This window comes from Ahaetulla prasina, chromosome 5, assembly GCF_028640845.1.
Source record: "Ahaetulla prasina isolate Xishuangbanna chromosome 5, ASM2864084v1, whole genome shotgun sequence".
Classification (NCBI taxonomy): domain Eukaryota; kingdom Metazoa; phylum Chordata; class Lepidosauria; order Squamata; family Colubridae; genus Ahaetulla; species Ahaetulla prasina.
Genome location: NC_080543.1, coordinates 119,472,655 through 119,481,793, shown reverse-complemented (window position 1 = coordinate 119,481,793; position 9,139 = coordinate 119,472,655). Strand labels below are relative to the sequence as shown.

General features: G+C 44.9%; 1 long non-coding RNA gene across 1 annotated transcript; it reads right to left on the bottom strand.

Moving 5' to 3' along the window:
- Positions 1-2,821: 2,821 nt before the first annotated feature.
- On the bottom strand, positions 2,822-7,908 carry LOC131199356 (uncharacterized). The gene is made up of 4 exons (XR_009155331.1): positions 7,845-7,908; positions 4,184-4,316; positions 3,478-3,615; positions 2,822-3,226 (listed from the first exon to the last, which is right to left on the bottom strand). It is a non-coding gene; the product is annotated as an uncharacterized LOC131199356 (long non-coding RNA).
- Between the last annotated feature and the right edge of the window lie 1,231 nt (positions 7,909-9,139).

The following is a 9,139-nucleotide window of genomic DNA, read 5'->3' as shown; positions in this document are numbered from 1 at the left end:
TTTAAAATTCAATTCAAGCCAGCCCCGCGCGAATAAAAAGGTGTGTCTTCAGTTCGCGGCGGAAAGTCCGAAGGTCAGGTATTTGGCGTAAGCCTGGGGGAAGCTCGTTCCAGAGTGTGGGAGCCCCCACAGAGAAGGCCCTTCCCCTGGGGGCCGCCAGCCGACATTGTTTGGCGGACGGCACCCTGAGAAGTCCCTCTCTATGGGAGCGTACGGGTCAGTGGGAGGCATGTGGTAACAGCAGGCGGTCCCGTAAGTACCCGGGCCCTAAGCCATGGAGCGCTTTAAAGATCGTAACCAACACCTTAAAGTGCACCCGGAAGGCCACAGGTAGCCAGTGCAGTCTGCGCAGGAGCGGTGTTACATGGGAGCTACGCGGAGCTCCCTCTATCACCCGCGCAGCTGCATTCTGGACTAACTGAAGCCTCCGAGTGCACTTCAGGGGGAGCCCCATGTAGAGAGCATTACAATAATCCAAGCGAGAGGTAACGAGCGCATGAGTGACTGTGCACAAGGCATCCCGATCAAGGAAGGGGCGCAACTGCCGAACCAGGCGAACCTGGTGGAAGGCCCTCCTGGAGACAGCCGTCAAATGATCTTCAAACGACAGCCGATCATCCAGGAGGACACCCAAGTTGCGCACCCTGTCCTTTGGGGCCAATAACTCGCCTCCAACAGTCAACTGCGGCTGCAGTTGACTGAATCGAGATGCCGGCATCCACAGCCACTCCGTCTTGGAGGGATTAAGCTTGAGCCTGTTTCTCCCCATCCAGACCCGTACGGCTTCCAAACACCGGGACAGCACTTCAACAACTTCATTGGGGTGGCCCGGGGTGGAAAAGTACAGCTGGGTGTCATCAGCGTACTGTTGATATCTCACCCCGAAGCCACTGATGATCTCACCCAACGGCTTCATGTAGATGTTGAACAGCAGGGGCGAGAGAATCGACCCCTGCGGGACCCCACAAGTGAGGCACCTCGCAGCCTACCTCTGCCCCCCTGTCAACACCGTCTGTGACCGGTCGGAGAGATAGGAGGAGAACCACCGATACACGGTGCCTCCCACTCCCAATCCCCCCAACCGGCGCAGCAAGATACCATGGTCGATCAAAAGCCGCTGAGAGGTCTAATAGGACCAGGGCAGAGGAGTACCCCCTGTCCCTGGCCCGCCAGAGATCATCCACCAATGCGACCAAAGCTGTCTCCGTGCTGTATCCGGGTCGAAAGCAGTAGGATGTGGAAGGAAGGAAGGAAGGAGGGAGGAAGGAGGGAGGGAGGGAGGAAGGAAGGAAGGAAGGAAGGAAGGAAGGAAGGAAGGAAGGAAGAAAGGAAGGAAGGACTTCAATATATTCCACCTTGGTTTTAATTCTAACTTTATACATAATATTCCATCCAACCTAATTCAGTTTCATTGTCTTTTTAAAAATAAAAGTTTTTCAGTTGATCAAGATAAATTCTTTCTGTTACATTTATAAGTATCAGGTCACCTTGTATTGATTGAAGGGTCAAGATAACCTGAATGTGTGCTTGCAACCAACATATGAGGAATTCTTTCCAAATGCTTGAACTGGATTTATTATCTAGATTCCCCCCTCCCTTTTTCTTCCTCTGGGAAGAATTAATGGAAACAGGAAATCTGCAAACATTTAAAATGGATATGTGAGATTATTGGGGGTGGGGGAAGCCTTCCTACAAATAGAGCTTTTAAAAGAAAAAATTACCTACAGGATTTTGGGACCATTATGTAGTTAACTCAAGCCACATTTTAAAGTAATTGCACGTGCATGCATAATGTGTGTGTACTGTTTAACTTTGAATTAATAATGGGTTAAAGATTAGTAAATTAGAAATTTCTTAATGATATAAGCAAGGCTGGCATTCAATTTGTACGTTCCCCAATGGCAATAGCAATACCACTTATATTGCTTATATACCACTTATATACCACTTCACAGTGCTTTACAGCCCTCTCTAAGCACTTTACAGAGTCAGCATATTGTCTCCAACAATTTGGGTCTTCATTTTACAGGTCTCGGAAGGATGGAAGGCTGAGTCAACCTTGAGCCATTCAGAATTGAACTCCTGGAGTGAGCAGTGAGTTAGCCTGCAGTACTGCATTCTAACCACTGCGTCATCACGGCTCTTACAGTATGGAAAGTCATGGAACATCTTTAGGATAGTAGATCTTTAGGATCTACTGGCAGGTGACAGGAAGTCCCTGTGATTGGGAAGATAGAAGTTGAAAATTGCAGAATGTATTTATTTATTACGTTTGTTTGCCACCCATTTCACCAAGAGGTGACTTGGCTACCATCATCGCTCACGAGTTAATTTTCTGATCCTTATATTGCTTCTTTGCTTATTTCTTAATCATGACTTGAAATGAGTGCTCTCTGCATACATGCTGAGCTAAGATAATATTAATAAAAATGAATGCAATACGTGCATTGGTAAATATCTGGCCCACTTTCCTGGGGAGAGGTCAGCATCATAGTTTAGTTAATTTGTTTTCCCTACAGCTTCAAAAATGTAAAATACGTTTGACTTCAGGATACAAAAATTACCAGGGAAAAGTCAGGAAGGTGAAAACAGAGCCTAGTACAGTGATGACAAACCTTTTTGCGGTCACATGCCAAAAGTGGGGGGAGCACAGGGGGTTCACGTGCGTGCGTGCTTGCCCATATCCATAATGCAAAGCCCCCTGTGCGCCCACCCCCATGCATGTGCACATGCTCCCTGTACATGCATGCATGCCCCCTGTGTCCCCCCGTAGATGCGCGCACAACCCCACCCCACCCCATTTTGGGCCTAGTAGGTCTCCCTGAAGCCTCCGGGTGCCAGAAATGGCCCATTTCCAGACTTCCAATAAGCCTGTTAGGTCCATTTCTCGCCCTTCCCAGGTCTGGAACTTTTCCTGGAGGGTGAGGAGGGTGAGGAGGAGGGTGAGGAGGGTGAAAATTGCCTCCCCTGGCTCTCCAGACCTCCGGGAAGACCGTTTTTCCCCTCTCAGAGCCTCCGCGTGAGCCCTGTACTTACCTGGCATCCAAAACGGGCCGTGTGGAGACTCCTTGGAGGGGAGGGGCGCATAGCTGGGGCTGGCCAAAAATCAGCTGGTTGGTGTGCATGCATGCACGGTGGAGGTGACCTAGGCAATGGCTCGCGTACCTGCAGAGGTGGCTCCATGTGCCACCTGTGGCACATGTGACATTGGTTCACCATTACGGGCCTAGTACATACAAAGTAGAGGTGCAATTTTTTAAAAAAACAACAACATAAAGCATAACATTTTGAGAGATAAATAAGTATGCTTGCTTTCAATAACAATTAACAGTTGCTAATATAGATCAGAATTGTGTGTTTGAGCAAGCACGTGTCTGTTAACTCAAAAGTGGTCCTTGCAATATTATAGAGTAATAAGTGCCTAATATTATTTTAGGATAAAGTAATGTCTGATTGGCTTTTGTAATTCTTACTAACTGTCAATGGAAGTATGAAAAATGGTATGCAAATCAATTGTCAAGAAGAAGCAAATCCAATCTGGATGCACTTGGAGGCTCCCGAAGATGTTTTAGGTCCATGCTGAGGTCTTCTAACTTCTTCCCAGTGTAGTATCTTCTGTGTAAAAGAAGGAATATCTTGAAAAGTACCTGTAGCATCCAGGGTTCCTTCCTTCCTTCCTTCCTTCCTTCCTTCCTTCCTTCCTTCCTTCCTTCCTTCCTTCCTTCCTTCCTCCCCTCCCCTCCCCTCCCTTCCCTTCCCCTCCCCTTTCCTTTCTTTCCCTGAATAATTGTTCCCTTTAACTTTCAGGAAATTATGTAGTGGGATTTACAATTCCAGAATGGAACATTGATTAAACCATTTTTAATTACTTGTAAAGCAATGAAATAACCTGTTAGTTGATTATTTATTCCTATTTATTTTGAAAACAAACGTTTGACAAATGTTTCCACTTATTCTAAATGCTAAAACACCTACTCGGACCGCTCTCCTAGAAAAGAGAAACATCTACAGCAAAAGGGAAGGTAGACACGGATAAAATGCCTTTTATGAAACAGTTGTTTAGTGATAGCTTGCATTTTACTTTTTACTCGCCATACGAGAACACATTTTTGATTTGGCTCCGACTTAATTTTTTTTTCCATATGGAAGAACATGTAATGAAAGTGCTTCATAACATACTCACATACTTCCATAATTGAAAGAGGGTAATAGGGGTGTTTGCTGTGACATTTTCAGGAACTGGGTACTTTCGGCATGGGTCTCCCCACGCTCAATCCAAGAAGGAAAGACCAATCATAACATGTGTAGTTCTCGCTCTGTGGAGAAGAAAAAAAAATAACACACCCCATTTCTAACGTCTAATGACTTCTGAAAAGTGGTTCCAGTTGTCCTATCTCTAGTCTGCTCTTTCTCATAATCTTCCATGTAGCCAATTAATTACCAGTCAGAGTCTAAAGCATTCAGCACCAGAATTTTTCCCAGGCTCTGGCTGGTGCTTAACCCACCCCACCACCTCCAAACCTCCATGTCGCACTGCCAGTTTGTCAGCTGTGAGCTGGACGTTGCACAACAGCTGCGATCCATGACAAACATCCGGCTTCTCCCAAGCGGCACAAAGAACTCTATTGACAGATACAAGCTTCAGAATGCTTCGGAATGCAGCCATAATTATAGTGTCATTCTTAGGGGTTTAATAGTTCTAACAGGAAAAAGCAGAGAAGGGAAGTATATAGGGAGAGCAAAGCAGGTTAAGGTACCCAGTGCAGCAGAAGACAATGCTTCATGTTTGTACATATTGCACAACAGAGAACAGAAGGGGAACTCATCAAATTTCTAGACAACACTAAACTGGCAGGAATAGTCAACAGGCCAGACAACAGGCTCAAGATGCAGATGGATCTCAACAGACTTGAACACTGGGCCCTATCTAACAAAATGAAATTCAATGTAGAGAACAATAAGGTTTTACACTTAGGCAACAGAAACCAAATGTACAGATACAGAATAGGTGAAACCTGGCTCAATAGCAGTAGCTATGAGAGGGATCTTGAAGTCCTAGTGGACAATCACTTAAACACGAGCCAACAGTATAAGGCAGCAGCCAAAAAAGCCAACGCAATCCTAAATTGCATTAACAGAGGGATCGAATCAAGGTCACATGAAATATCGGTACCATTTTATAAAGCCTTAGTAAGACCACACTTTGAATATTGCATCTGGTTTTTGGTCACCAAGTTATAAAAAGATGTTGAGACTCTGGAAAGAGTACAGAAAAGAGTAACACAGTTATTTAGGAACCTGGAGGCTAAAACATATGAAGAACGGTTGCAGAAATTGGATTTGTCTAGTTTAGTGAAAGCAAGGACTAGGATTGACATGATAGCATGTTCTAATATTTGAGGGGCTGCCGCAAAGAAAAGGGGGTTAACTTATTTTCCAAAGCACCAGAAGGCAAGACAAGAAACAATGGATGGAAACTAATCAAGGAGAGAAACAACCTGGAATTAAGGAGAAACTTCCTATCAGTGAGGACAATTAATCAGTGGAACAGCTTGCCTTCAGAAGTTGTAGGTGCTCCATCGCTGGAGGCTTTTAAGAAGAGACTGGAAAAGTCACTTGTCTGGAATGGTATAGGGCACAGGTGTCAAACTCGATCACGTCACGTGAAGTCATGTGATGTATCACAATGTTTTTTACCTTTGCGGAGCCAGGGTGGGCGTGGCCTGCACATGATGCATGTGGCCCACGGGCTGCCAGTTTGACACCCCTGGTATAGGGTCTCCTGCTTGAGCAGGGTTAGACTTAATGACCTCCAAAGTTAATTAAGCACTACAAGTTAATTGAAGACCTCAGATTAATAAGGTTAATTTTTCCCTTCCAACCTTGTTATTTGGTTAAAATGTAGGTAACAACTTGTTATGCCTTTTCCAACTCAGAGGGAGACCCAAGAACATTGAAATTGGTAGATGCAGGCTATCAGGCAACTACACCCATGTTTTCTACAAGTACCGTATTTTTTGGAGTATAAGACGCTCTGGACTATAAGACACACCTACCTTTTTTGGTGAGGAAAACAAGAAAAAGAAATCTGCCTCTGCCTCCCAGCAATTTTGCCTCATTGCAGCAAACAGCAAACAGCCTGCTCTACTTTCATTTTTGTTTTCAGCACAGCTTGATTAGCACAAGAAAAAAAAATCTTCTCCCAGCAATTTACCTCCTTGCAAGCAAGCAGCAGAAGCAAAACAACTTAGAGTCCGGAGGCCGATCCAATGGACAATCAACTTGTGCTAATTAGGCTGTGCTGAAGCTGAAATAGGCTGTTTCTTCTTGCTAATTGCTGCAAGGAGGTAAATTGCTGGGAGGCAGAAGCCAAAGGATGGGGGCTAGTGGGTGGGCGGGGCTACATTCGGTGTATAAGATGCACCCAAATTTTCACCCCCTTTTAGTGGGGGAACGGTGCATCTTATACTCTGAAAAATATGGTATTCTCATAACCTCTCACTACTGCTTTGGTAAAAGTGATGGAAGTTGTCTTCCATGGGATAGGGAAGTATCAGGTTGTTTGTTCCTAGAATTGGGCCTGGCGGAAAATCAATGCTCTTTCAAATAGAAAAAGGGTAGAACAATTCTGTTCTTTATTTCGGAGCTAAGAAACTCAGCACCGTGACTTTGTTTTGAAAATAATGAGTAGGTGCAGCCAATAGTGTTATCTGAGTGGGAAGATCAGCAACTGCGTGCAAGTGTTTGTGAATCCCTTTAATGATTTTCAAACAATGCATGGTGTTTCTTCTCCCCCAGTGCCAAGAAGAAAGTACCAGTGGACCCGGTGTTAAACATTCACTGAACGATCATAGGATCATATGGTTGAAAGGGACCTTGGAGGTCTTGCCCAACCCCCTGCCCAACCCAGGAGTTCTTATACCATCCCAGATAACTGGTTGTCCAATCTTTTCTTGAAGATCTCCAGAGATAGAGCACACATAACTCCCGGAAGCCAGCTGCTCTACTGGTGTTATGACTCGTCCTCCCTCCTCTCCTCAGCCGGGCCCCTCCCGTCTCCAACCGAGCCTTTTATCAGACTTCGAGTTTGATAATGAAGATGAACGGCCTGTCATGACTCCAGCCTCCGCCTTGGCCCCATGCCCGGAGAGGATTCAAGGAGTGAAAGGAAAAGGCCGATAAACCTCACTCATAAGTGTGTGTTTCTTTGGCTCAGCCTTCAGAGCACGAAGCCAGCCAGGTGGTAGAATTACCCGGGCCTACTCCCTCTGACCCCTCCCTTTCCCAGATGCTGAATGCAGATCCAGCTGAAGACAATTCAGGGTAGGAGGACCCTCGCTTCCGGAGATCTGAGAGGCGATGCCAGCAGAAGGAAGGGTGGGGCAGGCCTGGATAAATGCTGAGTCGTGGAGCCACACCCCACAGCCTATATAAAGGACCTGCTTTTGGCATTCCAACCTTGAGTCAAGCAAAGTCTTATCTAGTTTGCTGATATCGGACCCTATCACTGAAGTCACAACTTTGACTCCTGCCTGCCCTGATAAACCTCGAAGGAACTTGGCAAGCTGCAGAGGCTTCGTTGCCAAGTTTGTTACGGACTTCCTTGACTCGTTCGTCGGAGTGGGGGTGGGACAAGACAATTGGGTAATCATTCTTATTGTCAGGATTTCCAGATTAAATGTGGTTCTCAAGCAGTGGTGGGCTGCTGCCGCTTCGGACTGGTTCAGAGGAACCGGTAGTTCCAATGATCAGCTGGCCCTGCCCACCCGCCCCTGCCCTATCCCGTCTTATCCTGGCCTCCTTTCTGGCTCAGCTGATTTCCGCGCCTCCACTGTTCTACTTACCGGGGCTGCCTTAGAAGATAAGCAGCTGAGCTTCAAATTGCTGTATTTTGAAAGCTGCACGCAAGCATGTTAGGCATGCGCAAGCACAAAACGCATGTGCGCGCGCAAAGCACACAATCACCAAACCGATTGTTAAACCGGTTGCAGCCCACCACTGTTCTCAAGCCAATTTTGGAACCATGATTATTCTGAATCCTGAGGTGGATTATGCTACCAATTGACAGAACCAGGGAACAAACATTTCTCTCTTTCCATCTCCAGGTAAAGACAGTGGAATGCTCCTCAGAGTAACCCAGAGTAACCCAGTAAGTAACCCCTTTGAGGATTGTTCAAAACTAATGAGTTGGCTTCAATTCAATGCTTAGATTAAGGAACTGAAGATCTGTGTTTTATCCCTGATCAATACAGTTTAGATTTAGCTGCCAAGAGTGTTATATGAACAGGCAAGTACATGCTTGGCAATGGTTAGGCCTGGCGTTTGTTGGAACAAAAACAAACACATTTGCAATACTGTCATCTCAATAAAATTGAAAGAGGGAAGGGAAGGGAAAGGAAGAGAAGGGGAGGGGAGGGTTTGGGATATCATAAACAAGAAATCTGAGATGTTGCAACTCATTTAAAATGTACTTGCTACTTCAGCCTAACCCATTAAGTTTTCTGAGCCTGTGGTATTTGGCATAATTTCTTCTGTTCTTTTGATAAGTACCTAAACAGGATGTCCTTGTAAATTAAATGAAAAACAGCTCTGGAAAGTTTCCTCCCTCAGGAATAAGTATTAAGATTGGCAGATGGTTTAAATGGAAATATACAGGAATGTACTTTAGCTAGTGCTGGAGAATTATTCCTGCAGATATTACTGAAGTAGATTCATAAAGTCCCATTAGATATGTGTCTGCAGTGAGCCAATTTTAATCGTTTCAGGAATAATACTTTTAGCCAAACTGTTTTGCAACTTCTAGAGTCGAAATGTAAAAAAAATGCAAGTAACTTCCTTCTTCATATAAATCCTTTATTCCCCACCATTCAGTCAGAACTGAAGAAGCTTCTTGAATAAGAAGCAAAACTTTTTCAAAGACAAAAAAAAACCCCCAATCCATTTGCTTTTTGAAAAGCACCTTTGGGACTTCCTTATTTATGTAAAGATTACACCACAATTAAATCATTCTTTGTGACTCCCATAGCTTAAGAAGAACAAAAATTAAAACATGGGATTATAATGGGATTATAACCAATCAAAATCACAAAAATAACAGTAATAGCATAACACCCAGACCAAGACCTTCAAAAACAAATAC